This window comes from Danaus plexippus, chromosome 20, assembly GCF_018135715.1.
Source record: "Danaus plexippus chromosome 20, MEX_DaPlex, whole genome shotgun sequence".
NCBI classification, from domain to species: Eukaryota; Metazoa; Arthropoda; class Insecta; order Lepidoptera; family Nymphalidae; genus Danaus; species Danaus plexippus.
In genome coordinates, this window is record NC_083550.1 from 1,372,057 (window position 1) to 1,387,063 (window position 15,007).

Below are 15,007 nucleotides of genomic sequence, written 5' to 3' on the forward strand. Positions count from 1 at the left end.
ATGTCAATGATCAAGATGACTAAAGTTAAAAAAAATACTCAATAAGTAATTTTAAACTTGCTATTCTTATTGTAATTATTAAAAAAAAAACATAATTTATAAAAGTTTTAAACGTAAATTTTCTTATGTCACATGTTTTGCATATTTGTCGACAGTTTGAACGCTGAACACAAGATGTCGCACTAATCGTCTGTAACAACATCGATTTACTTACAATATACATATAGCCACAAGTATCTGGTTGCGTCTGAGCTTATTTTTATATTTCACTGGAATTACCTAATCCCAAGATAAAGTCAATTTCAAGTATACATTAGAAATAGATTAAATTATGGGGATTTTTCCACTCCATGAGATAAAATGTCTAAAACTTTAATAACTTATGATCATTTGCCGATCTTTATTCCATGAAGTGCGGGATAGGCACAGTACGATCGCCTTCCTTCGTATTGTACAAGTTTCGGCTATGGTTTGACGAGCTGCCGCCTGTTTCAGCTCAACCCGTCTTGAGAATAATGTTGTGACTGGGTATCCCGCCAGTCTTTGGTCAGCAAGATACACCACAGGCAGGTATATATTAAATTTGGCTAGGAAGGTGTTAGTACCAACCGTTTTATACCTGTGTAATATACTTAATAGATATGGATAACTTATTTACTTGTACAATGCGATTATATGTTGTTACTCTTTAATATCGTCGAACCGTTTTGATCAACTCTTATCTTATAAGATTTTTAGCAAACTGTCCTCTTACTTTTCCTGAAACAAACGAGATCTTTAAAGAATTTCAAATACCCACACAATGACTTTTTTTACTCGACTGCACGAGAAAAAGGAACATGTATGATGTAGGTGTATGTATGGATCTTCTTATAGATTTTGAACTCTCAGATGTCGTGAAATAGGCCTTAATTGTGGTGATAGCAGGTCGTATCAAAGTAAGGCATTTTCAAGTGTCGTTTTTATTTATTATTTACTTACAAGCAATAAATGTATAGGTATGATGTTAGGCTGATGAAAATTCTATTAAGACACCAACTTGCTCTATAGATCACAGATTGTACTTTTGGATTTATATTATTCTATATTTTCACCTTTGTTTAAAATCCTTCTTAACAAATTTATTGAGTTGCATTTTGCCTTTAAAATTTATTTATAATGGAGCGGCTTAAAGAATTAAAATTGAATAATGTTACATTCTAATTTGTCTTTCATAAATAAAATTAATAGAAGCTTTATAATGTCTAATTTTACACAATATGTGATATAATATTTATCGATATAAAACACTTTTATTACTGACACTAGATTAATTTAATCAATCACAGACACTGTTATCAAGAAACGTGTATAGTTGACACGTACCTATTGCCAGCGCATGCAACAAGCATTGTATTGTTCGTAGTACAGAGAATTAAAAAAGGTGTTTGTAAAGAAACATTCACAATTTCCCCTCAATTAATATCATTGGCTTATAACCTATTTGTTATTAATCTATATAGATTTAAGAAACTATAAATACAGTTTTACGGAATTCACCGAAATTAATGCTATGCTAGCTTTAACTGTGATAAATGAGTTGAATGTTAAGTTTATGTATAGTTATTTAAATAATATGTATGGCAGTTTAATGAAACTATGTTAATGTAAGGCATGCTTAAACCCAACATACCATTTATTTTCTATGTAATAGTTTTAAATAACAAATGGCTCACAATAAATCGATTACTCCGCCAGTTTCATTACCTATTCAAAAATACCACATCGCAATTAAGAACGTAGCACAAAATAAAATATCTCGTACGCACGCAAGGATTCCTGTTGAATTCAGGATGCATAAACCACTCAACACCTGTTTGATAAAAAAAAAAAACTATCCTTTGGATTAAAAATAATGCCTGACAGAACGGAACCTCCTTGGACTGCGTGCGGAATAACAAACTAATATATCTTGTCATTCCTTAAAGACCTCCCAACATTATAACTCAGAATTTAAGCTTAGATTTGCAGCAACATTACCTTTTTTATATATTGTTTATGTTTAAACAATAGTACTATTTGATTTTTTAACGTTGGTGTATAAAGTATTTTAGTATTGTGTTATAATAATTTTAACAAATATTTTATGATTAATGTGAGGATTTTTTGAAATGTCTTAATATACTTAATTTTTTTTAAGATATATCTATAACTTTGCTCTTTAATTTTTGGATGTACCTAATATTGGAAAATGTTCCCTATTTTAGACGATCGCTTTTTAAAACAAAAGGACACAAAGCTTTTTGTTTTCAAAAATATAGATTGTTAATTTTTAGTTCGTATTGAAATTGGAATCTAGATAATAAAGGGTTTTTAATTGTTGTCTATGTCGTCTGACATGTTAAAGCTAATTTTTTTTATGACTGAGGATCAGATGGAAAAGAGTGTTTTTTAGGAGGATACAAATTTTTAATTGCAGTATTAATAAATTGAGTGCTTCAAGTAAAGTTTAGTGTGGAGTATTCGAGAGGCACAAGTCTTCATTGAAAGAAAGTAAAGAATTTTACAATCCAATACTTTCTTGCAGCATGGGGATGTCGAGCCCTAAATAATAATGTCCATTGTTCGGAACTCATTAAGTAATTTAACTTACTTTAAGCAAAAGTTAAAATCAATATCCCCAAAAACCATGAGATCAAGGTCAATAAGCAATACGAGCTCACTAATGAACTCACTAGGCATAGGTTCGTCGTAGATTTATATGCGGTAGAAGTGGGAGCGAGAGGTATAACAGCTAAATACAACCTACTAAAAGACTTGGGCCTATCCAAATCTAACATTAGTTCATTCTTCAAAGGCGGCCTTAGTAGGTTCTTTTCAAATTTGGTTAGGTAGACAGAAGTGGAGGTGAGCATTTAACGCGAGTTAGATGTGGGCCCGTTAATCCTACAACTGGTTCGCAAGTCCCAGACTCTGTTGAGACTTCTCTCCCTGTAACATGCTGGACCCGGCACCCGCACGGTGAATCCATGGAATGGTGAGAAGAGTCTGCTTGTCTCTAATCCACGAAGTTTGCAGTGAATTTAATGAAACACGATTCGAGGGACAATGATGCTGTAGACTTTACCGGGTACCTACCTATCTCCATGAAATAATTCGTCTACCGCGTAGAAGCATTATCTAGTGGAGATTAATCGATGACGGCTAGTGAACCAGTTCCGGTGACAACGACTACATAAGCTAAGTTCTAGAGTTAGTTCCGTTAGGACGAACCATAAGGAATGCTGAAGGTGAAACGAGCCGTACACTCCATTGAACGTCTGCTTTCAAAGTAACTACTCCAATTGAACAACTCAGAGTAGTTACAGACGTCTTGGCAAGACACGATGTTTCTAATACTCATACTTATTTCTTATGACTCAGACAGCCATAAATGAAGAGTATGAGGGGATTCAGGCGAAACGACTACCAAATTCTTTATTTATAGTAAAAATTAGTCCATACTTGAAATACAACAATGCAATACTAAATATTAAGTTGTAAAGAACTTGTCAGACAGTTTTATAGTGGACAATGGATGTCAACGCCGTTCACGAATCAACGATGGTGGCTTAACAAGTAGCGTATTGAAGTAATTGGTGTACAGGTAAAGCAAAAAACTTGTTTCTCTGCACTTATATAGCTCTTAAAATCGATTCCGATCAAAAAGCAATCCTCGTGTAACACCTCTTGTAATTGCTGACACTAAAACTGGATTTAATTAATTTCTTGGTTTAATATTGGAAGTAAAAGTGACGAATCTTATGAATAATACCCAATAAAGTTTCACAACAGAATTACTTGATTTAATACATTTTATTCACTTAAGAGTTTTTTTTTTAATTGTGTGCAACTAAAATTTTCACTCTTTTTGTTCGAATGTCGAAATCATCGATAACAGCAGAATTCAAACATGCAATGTCCCTTCCCTATCAAGTCGATGAAAGTTTTTTTGTATACCTACCTAAAAATTAAGTTTTAATTTAAGTACTACCTCCACATTGCTTTAATTTTAAGAATATAATTACACGAATCTATAACATTGATATTAAATAAATTCTAATATCTAAAATAGGAAGACATCGAAAATCTCAACTTCGGATGTGTTGTCATACAAACTATTTAATACTGAATGTAAAGCAAAATATAATATAAATGAAACCACCATTCTTTTTTTATATTGTGAATAAAATAAAAGATATTAGCAATTATAATAAGTCCAAGATATCAATAAAACATATATTATAAGAAACTGTTTGTAATACCATGTAAGTAGATAAGAAAATGTCAGCTATTGAGAAATAAGGTCTGTTCGACGGTGGATATTGTAACAACTAAATATAATACTTTATCTCAATACAAATAACGCTAATGGGAAAAACTTAACTCCTAACAAGTAGCCACCGAGTACATCTCGCACAGGAATTAAACACTTAAGTCTAGATTGCGCCTACATTTTAAGATGTCTAAGATCTTACCGCGTGAATGTAGCTAATGGACGGACGAATTGCGTTTTATAAGACGCCGCGAAATTAATCGATCTCTTTAGTTAGAGGAAAATGCCTTATTATTTAGAAAACGTTATTATAGTATAAATAATTTAATGTTAATTTGTTGTTACTGATAATACAGATATACAATGTTTGTACGAATATATATTATTTTCGAAACAGTTTCTCCGATCCGAATTAAGATTTTCTTTGAAAGGCACAGTTCTTTTATAAACTTTTATATGTTAAGATATAGATATGGATAAATTTTCGCTCATTATTGTATTAACGTAGGTTATTGAATAAGAGACGGGAATCGCTTCGTAATTCGTATGTAGTGTGACGGTGTAATTTGCGATAAACATTACAAGTTTTAAGACTTGATAGAAATTGTTAAGTTAGCTTCACAAGCCTTTACAATTAGTCGAAATAGATATTTTTACTACGATTCTGCATTACTTTTCTGTTATATAATATGTATGACAATAGATTTATTTGTCTATTTATATAGAGAACATTTTATTACAGTTTTAAGTAATAAGCTAAGATTTTTTTTCATAATGTACGTTATGACGTCATTTTTAGAAAAATCTACGTGTTTAGTAATAAAAGTGGGTAATGTTAGTAAAAGTACTTTCTATATATCATAGTATATTAAAAAGTTCTCATTTAAAGGAATCTTTGGATTTAGTTTGAAAAAGGTATCGAATACTAATATCTTTTAGAACTCAAAACTTATTATTACCTGAAGTCCCTACAATAGAATAATTGAATTTTGTGATTGAACCAAAAGATTACGGAAATAGTAGAGAATTTATACAAAATAAATGGAAACCAGCTTTAAGTTTCAACGCGAACTTATGACCTCACTGGAACTAACGAAGTATTGAGATTTAATTCCGTGACAATGTTGTATGCAATATATGCATGGGTCAAGACAATGGTTTATAAAACCAAGATTTGAAAGGAGTTTTCAATAAAAAAAAATACGTTAAATACAAAAAATTATAATCTTCACATTTATTTTATTGTCTTGTTTCATAAATTATGTTAAATGTATATGAACATCCTTGTTTAAATAAAAATATTAATGATTTTAAACGTAAGACGTACATTTATCTTAGATTCCACGAGTTTCCTTAACGCTCTTCCTGCTAGTACTAATTAGTGGACACAGATAATTTCAAGAGATTGTCCTCATTAATTCTTATTAAATGGACTTTCAGATTAATTAAAATTATCGATTTTATCATGATCGTGAACTTTTGATTTTCCTATTCTAATTGAAGATTAGTTCAGTTCTAGAATCTATAATAGTGAAGTACAATCCAGATTTGTATTTCGAATCGCTAAGTTATATAACAATGAAGACACAGAGCTTCCTTACTCTTTATATGGATAAGGCATGTTATATATAGGGCGATGTTTTATTCATTTTAAAGCCTAGTCTTCAATTAAGACAATTACTAGGATTTTAACATAATTTTAGTCTTGTAGGAGTCTTACGTATGTCTTCCCTTCTAATTAGTGATATAATCGGTTATTGCAGTGAGTATGTTAAAATAATTAATAAATTACCTCACTCTTATTTGCTAGCAAGAAAGTTTTTTTTTTATTTAAAATAGTATTTATTGAAAGACGAAATTTAAAAGGACTAAACAAATTCTTGTCGAATAAAGAGAAAGCTAATAATTACCACATCCAAGCTACTTTGATTCGCAGATGTGTATCACGTCGGCGGAAGTTTACAGCACGCGCGCCATTTCCTCGTTCGCAGGATGTTTTGTGCTATTCGGATTTCGAATTGTATTTGCGTTGCTAGGTTCCGTTGTGTCTGCCATTGGTTTGCGAATATGCTGTAAATAATTTAGATTAAAATTGAATTGAATATGTAACTGGTAAGCTTTGTTAAATGGCTTAAAATATAACTTTCACTGGTTATGATGATATATATTTTTTATGTTGCGTTAAATATCTCTTACTATATACATAACAAGTAATTTCTTATATTAAATCGAAGAACCAGTAACTATTCTGCCGCCACAATATTATTATCAATTTAAGTAGTAATCAAATTAATAAATTCTTAATTATATTAAAAGTTAACAACCGTCGAGTTAACGTATGTTTTTTACTTGTTAATATTGATTAGTTAAATGATCAACCCCATGGACGGACGACGAATCAATTGTTCTTATTTCCGCTCACTAATGACAGACACGACAATCCGCCATCTTGAATAAACGCCATTTTATTAGCTAACAATGATAAAAGAAAGTAAGACTAAACACTTGATTACCAATTATTTAATTTTCAATAAGGCCCGATTTACTTTATATATTATTTAATTTATAATTCATAATGTTGTTAATAATTATAATATATAAGTAGCCAAGTAGATTTTTAGTCAGATAACAAAAATACATTAGATGATTGATAGAAAAGATGAGCATATTAAGTAAGTTTTGTAGGACGTTTTATATTTCTAGAACTTCATACGTATTTCGAATCGCTTTAAACTTTATCTAAACAACCAGCACCAGATGGCTCTTAAGTTGTTATTATTAAAAATATTACACCCTCATCTTAGAATCGCCAGATACATAGAATATCCTTTACTTAAATTATTAATGCAAATAAAATATTTAACGATAGTTAAAGTTATATAACGATTATTCACCCGTGGCATTAAATGGAAAAGTAATTTTAGTAATCTGTGCATCTATTACTGTTTGGCACAGATTGAATACACAAAGTTTAATTAGGGTAAATATTATTGTTTGCAGTCTATTTAGAGAATGCAACAATGGCCTTCATATTACAGAGGTGTTGCAGCTGTCAGATTGAATCTTATGGTTATTTTTGACTGTGGTTCAAATAATTTATAGGTCAATGTCTTTATATAAGTTAATTTTACATATCATTCACTTTTTTTCTTTACAATTCCAAGACACATACAATTGGCGGAAAAATAAACCAAATTTTTTTAAAACAAACATCCGTTCAAGAAGAAGTTTTGCACAAAAACTTCTCAGTTTGAAAAGCAGATTATTATTGGGTAAACTTCAGATAAGCTTGAGAGTTAACACCAATGCTACGAATTTAATTAATATCTTAAACTACGACGTTTGTGGGTGCCAAATGTGCACACTATATTCTGCCAATGTTTGTAGAATGAAGGTGACACGAAGCAGTTTGTTCAATCTAGCGATATATACATTATACATATATTATAACAAAGATGTGAGAGTTAGTAACAAAAGTTGTCGTTTCAATGTTTCTTCCGTTTCCGTTTCAATAACCTTTTTAAAATATAAAAGTTGTAAAACAATGGTTATGAATATTCCATAAAAAATCTTAGTTAACACTACCAACTAAAAACATAACTTTTAAATTTTTTTTTTTAATTTTTTTCTTGATGACGAGAGTTACTTATTTGTAACTACTAAAACATCAGGCTCTGTATAACGTTGCACTTATATAGTTATTAAGTTTATTAAGGCAAACTGTAGAGTAAATTGATCTACTTATAACTATTTTGGAGGTGTTATCTTCGACAACGTATTTCGTTGACAACATAAAGTAACAAACTGATCACTATATCTGCATGAAAGATGTTTTTTCCCTAACTAAGCTATGGCTTCATTCACTGGAATCGTGGAATATTTTGCCAGTGTCAATGTTTTATTTGTTGGACGTTTGTCATTTTTTTATTGTTAGTTATATTGGCTTTGACAGCGTCACCGGGGGACAGTGGTTACGGCGACTATTGTATATAAATCGTATTTAGGTCATCTTAATTGATTTGTCTAAAAAACTTCCTTTATTTATTCGAGACTAACATCACCGGCTTCAAATAAAATATTAGAATAATCCAATCCTTGTTAACATTCACGACTTTAATGATCTCGGACCTTTGTTATACGATACTCGAACTACCACTGCATCGGAGATTTAAAATTCTAATGTAGTGTAACGAAAGTCTTGAGGATGACGAAAATTAATTAATTATAATATAATTTAAGTTTATAATGTGACAGTTACTTCTCAAGCAAAGAGGATGTACGAGTAACATCCAGGCTGTATATATCTAAATAATTCTATTAATTATAATGCAATGGCGACATTAACATAATTCATATGTCATAAATCTAATATTATCAATGTGAATAGCTATTAACATGCACTTAATCGTATTGCTGTTGCTGTCTTTCGGTGCTGTAGTGTTTGAATGATAACAATTAAAATTATATAATAATTAATGTTTGTTTGTTTTAATATTTATATATACTTTTTTGTGTACTAGAGTTACACTATACAAATTTATTACGCTGGTGAAGCCGCGAGCAAAAGTTAGTCTTTCATTCTATTTTGAACGCTTATGTTAATTTCTTCAACAGTGTAGTCGATAGTTAGTTGCATTAATTATTGTTTCAATTAAGGCTAAGAATTACGTGCTCTTTTTTGAAGTTTTCCTTTTATACCATCAATGTTTTAATGACCACTCTTATATAACGTTATTATTATACATAATTAAGATTAATGTAAAACGGTTTAAATGTTCTTAAATATCGAAAAATACTTAAAAAATCTTTGTTTAAAAAAAATACACGCATAATAATTATTTTAAGGATATGAAAAAAGAAAGAAATAAAATTCTTTGAAATTGTTAAAGCATTCCAAAGCGTTCTGTATGAGATAATTGCATATAAACAATGTTATTCAAGTTTTACATCAGCGTAACTAAAATAGACTGCACAGGATAATTGCGAAGTAACTAATAAGAGCAAGAATCATGCTGTCAGTGAGATACATAGTAATTAACAGGCTCTCCAATAAATCTTAAGATATATCCCGCGGCTATAGTAATTGAATTGTTAGCCTTTTAAATAATTACACATATACTGTTGGGATCCAGTTATCCTTAATTTATGTACGTACAAAACCCGACTTTATAATTTGAGTTGATTGAAATTGTAGGGTTATAAATTATTATACTATAAATTATTTAACATTACCTTGTCTGTAAGGTGAATACATTTAAATTTAAATTTATATTATCTGTGTTCGGAAATTTAAAAATTACAATTGTCAAAATAAAAAAGTAAAAATTTTAACGTCTTAAAAAGATGTATAAATTAAATATAAGTGTTGCGTAAATAATATTAAAAAAATGACAGTGTTTAAGTAATTGATATGTTGAATTTTTCTTAGTAACTGTCAATCGTTTTCGCTCTAATTAACATAAAAAAGTCAATGTAATACAAAACCGTATTGTTTTAAAAGATGTTCGAGTATTGTATATCAAACGGAACAAGATTTTAAGGTCTAAACATGAAAGTATCAAAGAAATTTATTCATTTCACCGCTACCTTTTAATAGTGGGTATCAAAGGCGTAGTAAATAGCATCAAACAGTGTTTTTAAGATTGTATTGACGATAGTCTTTAACAGTTCATTGTTGGTTTATCGAAGGTGGAAATAAAATTGTAGTCATGGTTGAAATTCAGGAAACCGGAAAATATTGAGCAGCGTCTTTTTACAATAAAAAAGTAAAATAAAAAGACACCTATTGTTATTACATTATTCTTTACATATAAATGTTTATGAAATTTAAATTTCGAATTCAATGTTTTGTCAAAAAATTTCAAATTTGTTTAATTATTTGAATTATCAATGTTTCGACAGTTAAACTTTTTGATGTTTTAGTTCACAACGTTAACGTGGTAAATTCGAAAATTGTAAACATTGTAGGATTGTTCTAATTTCCGAACGAACAAAATAAAATTATAGCAAGTTTTCTAATTGCTCTATTTATTTTTAATTGCTGAGTGTTGTTTCACTAATTTGCTTTTTATCAAGTTAAAGTTTACTTAACATATAATTGAGTGTATGTGGGTTAGTGGTTCTTTGTTAAGTTATTGACATAAAATACTATGTTTTTAAATTCGTAATTGTTCTAAAAATATTACGTATTTAATTATCAAGTCTGTTCTTTAACAAGATATTAAATACATGTTTCATAATGACTGGCTAGAGATAAAGTTATTTGCTTTTTAATTTGTTCTAAAAATACACATATTTAAAATACTTCGAGAATATTTATGTAGCATTTGGATAATTTTTATTTCCTGAATAGTCTTATAAACAAGGATAATATAATTAAAAGCATTTATATTTATGTATATATAAAGTTCGTACAGTGCTGCCATAAATATTCATCTGCCGATGCTACATCGATGTTTCAAAGGTCAAATGTTGATTAGTGAGAGAGAATCGTCCAGTAATAAAGTACATCATTGCTCTACAATACAAGATATACAATTGAATTAAGATTTTAATGCGCCGTGAACAGGGGCCGAGGGTAGTGATGTGTTGTTACATGATATATCGATTATATTGTTTATCGATATCCCACATATATTCGGCGCCAAATTTTAATTGTATTTTAAGTCTTTTTGTCGTTTTCTAGGAAAAAGTGTATCATTTACGGCTCGTCCTATTTACTGTCTTTATGATTACACCAAGTTTGCAATGACACATTGCATACGGAGCGTTAAGAGTTTTTATTCATGAATCTTCTCACATTATAGTATTAACATAGGTTATTTAATGAAAATGGGTAAAAGATTCGTATATAGTATGACGAGACAAACTTTTGCTAAGCGTACAGATGGAATAATAGATTTTTTACTTACCAATAAATAGGTAATTGTTTAAATGAAACTAATACTTTACGGACATACTACGCGTGCTTTTTTTTTGTTGATGTGAATTCACGTCTCGTCTGCCCGTAATCACGGTTACTGAAAAATAACCGAAACTTCGGGAATATGTAGTTTTTATACAAAAAAAAAGCACGCGTAGTATATCCAAAAAATATAAGTTTCATTTAAATGAATAAAACTCGCGAAAGTCTTAGACCCCATTATGGTTAATTGTTGCTGACTTAAGGCTTTTAAATTTTCACTGTTGCTTTTATTTAATATATTATATCCTATGTATCTATTGGAATAATTTATACATTACGTTACGAATACTAACTTAACCAACTACATATTATAGAGATAATATTGCTTTTATAATTATATAAATAACATTAATTAGTTTGCTTTTCAATTGAGGACATTATAATAACTTAGTGACAGGTTGTTTAAACCAATACTTGTACGCTATTAGGAGGGTAAATAATTAAAAGTGTCACTTATTGTTAATGTGTGCATTAATGTGTTTGTTTAAAGTAAAACACTTTTATAGCATTTCTTATCAGACCTTATGTTTATTTGTTATTGATAATTTTGGTTGTTCATTACTGAATAATAAACATATTTTAATAATATTATAAATTTGAAAGTTTGTGGCATTTTTTTGTATTTAGTTTGTTGATAGTTCACGTGAAAAAAACTGAATGGACTTTGATAAAATTTAAAGTAATACCTATAGTCTAGATATCAGAATGAGATAGAGGCTATACTTTATTTTGAAATTCCGTGTAATTATCTCAGGATTAAGTCGTAATAGTTGTATTACGTTCTGAGTTTTAAATCCTGTGACTATAGATGTCATTGCCGGTTATTTACCATAATCTTCATTCTTTTAAAATACTTTATACATTTCTAAATAAGCCCAATTCCTAAGACTACCAATTCGCAGATGAATAGTAATAACACGATATACTTCTCTTATGTAATGCCACATGAATTTTCGTTTAATTAAACGTAATTCTTATTAAAATTTAATAATATTATGTAATGACGGGAAGGTTAAATATTAAATAATTTAATTATTATAGGAAACTAAAAAACATAGATAAAATATCATCACACGGTAACATCACTATTTCTTTAGTAGTGACGCACAATCGGTGTAATGGCCCGGTGAAGTGGATACGGGAGTCTATTTGGCATTGTACTAAATTACCGATCTAGTTTGCCGAGATTGTTTCAATTGTACCTGAACCTTGTCTAGGGAACAAAACAAAAATATGTACGTTTATACTCCTTAGTAAAAACCTCATTAACTTTAAAATATCTATGAATTAATAATAACATAAATAACGCTTTAATCTTAGCAAAAATGTCGTTAAAGCAGACGTAAAATTTGTTTAGTTTAGTTCCATTTAAATTAAGATATTTTATTGACATTATATGCTTTTCCTATTTTATTTTTATGCCTCCCAAGCGGTCACAGTCCATAATTTTTTATAGTCCGTGTTGAAACAGAAAATATTCTCAACGATGTCATTAGCTATGAATCTTTATTTTACAGGAATATAATTAAAAAACTTGTAATTTGTTAATAAAACAGGATATTATGTATCCATTCGCATAGTAAAGATATAAATATATTAGGATATGGATAAAATTTTTATATATTTGAATAACAAAGTGTGGTTTTTAAAAGTTGAAATGTATTATATCATAGAAGTATTGAAAGGCGACCTCGGTAACAATTAGCGGTAATTAAACGTTAATAAATGAATTCGTCAGGTGTTTCTGTTGCGATATGTTTGGTTGATGAACTCGCAACTCAGTTCAGATGTCAAGAGCCATCAATGAGATGCAGCTTCCCAGAAACATCCAATTGCATTCGATTAAGAAAATAACGGACAATTGATGAGCTTTGAGACTTCGAAATGTATTAGGGTTCAACGGTTCAATGTAGATAGACCCTTGAAGTCTATTTGTTCACAAAATTAACGATTAACCTAATACAATAAAGTACTTATATGTAGAGCATTGGTTATACGTTTATGCGAATAACAATTTTATGGACATTATACTATAGAGGTCAAAGTTATTTGAATTATTATTGACCCACAGAAATCATAAGGGCGTACAAGTAGCTAATATACTTTAATATGTTATTTTAAAATTGACGTGAACATAATTTTGAGGTTAAAAAAAAAGAAACAAACTCACAAATCTACACCGATAATTTTCCAGTATTTTCTACGTGATTTATTTAGTGTTATTCAAAAATGTGAAAATACCATATACTAGAAACTTCTGAATATAATTCAATCAGATTTAAAGTCTTATGCATTTTATTCCCTTGACATCTATAAACTACAACTCAGCCGCGGATGATACTGTATCGACGAAATCACAATTTTATAATATTAAATCTTTTAAATAGAACTTTTTTTTTATTGAATACTATTTATTTTAAATATATCCATTTGATAGGCTAATATTACTAATATTACTAGTACTGTAAGGGCCAGTCATTATTTTATAAATCGCGAACAGACAACAATAAACCATAAAGAAGTTAAAAGCTCCGGCTGTAAAATGATTCCGGTGTCCGAAATTGTGCAAACATCGTGCCATTGTTACCGATTTTAGTATTCAATCGTTACGTTAAACGGGAAATAGAGATTTCGAGATAAAATCTTAATAATACTGTCGCTGAATTACAAATGAACGAGAATTTGCGAAGCGGGCGAGAGGTTTTGCTGTTTCATCTTAATATTCTTTTTCTTTATAGCAATTGAATCTTAAGTAGGGAAATTCTTTTATCGTAGTTTAAAATTATTGAGTTTATGTTAGGCATAATGAGATCTAAGATTTTCTCACTCCTCGTCTGCCCGTGATCACGGTTGCTGCAAAGTAACCGAAACGTCGGGATTATGTAGTTTTTAAATAATAAAATCCGCGTAGTAAATCCGAATAACACTAGTTTCATTTTTATGTTAGGCTTTATTAGACGATTAGGTAACTTAAAGTTTTCCCGAAATCGCGGTTGGTGTTTCAATTATAAATAACATGAATTATATTTTCGTTTTGAAGAAATAGAATCATATTTGAAAAACTGGTTTTACGTAACTGTGTATACATGGATATATAAAAAATATTTTTTTTTTAATTTTGTTTGGAGATACTTTAATGTCTGAAACCCGCCTTATTCTTAAATGTGTCCCAATAATTAAATAAATTTATAATAATGATGTTCAAATGTGATTTTCATACATAATTTTAAGATATTAATACATTTTCTTTCTAATTATGACATTGTATAAGTAATGAGATGCTGCTGTATGACCTACTTCCCTTTCCTCGTTCTTCGTTTTACAGAAATAGAATCGACTCCGAGATGTTTTCCCGGATTATATTTGTTAAATGTTGTATTGCATTTTATATGAATTAAAGTAAAAAAAATATGATTATTTTTAAACTATGTTATTAGTGTTTTCATTGTACATTTCGTTTTTATCTTTATTTCAAGATATAATAATTAATTTACTATTAATAAATAGAAAATTTTTGAGCATCACATCAGAGCACGCTAAGAAAACGGCATATTATATGATTCAATTAATATTGTGGGATAGAATAAGAAAAGGAAGCTATAGTTTTCTGAGTATAGGGAAATTTTGATCTGGTTGTGACGTCTGTTTCACTAATGAGGATCTCTATGTTGAAAAATAAACAAAAAAAAAATATAAAGCATTAATGTATGTGTTTAATTTTGAAATCAGCGTTCATACAAAAGTTATAA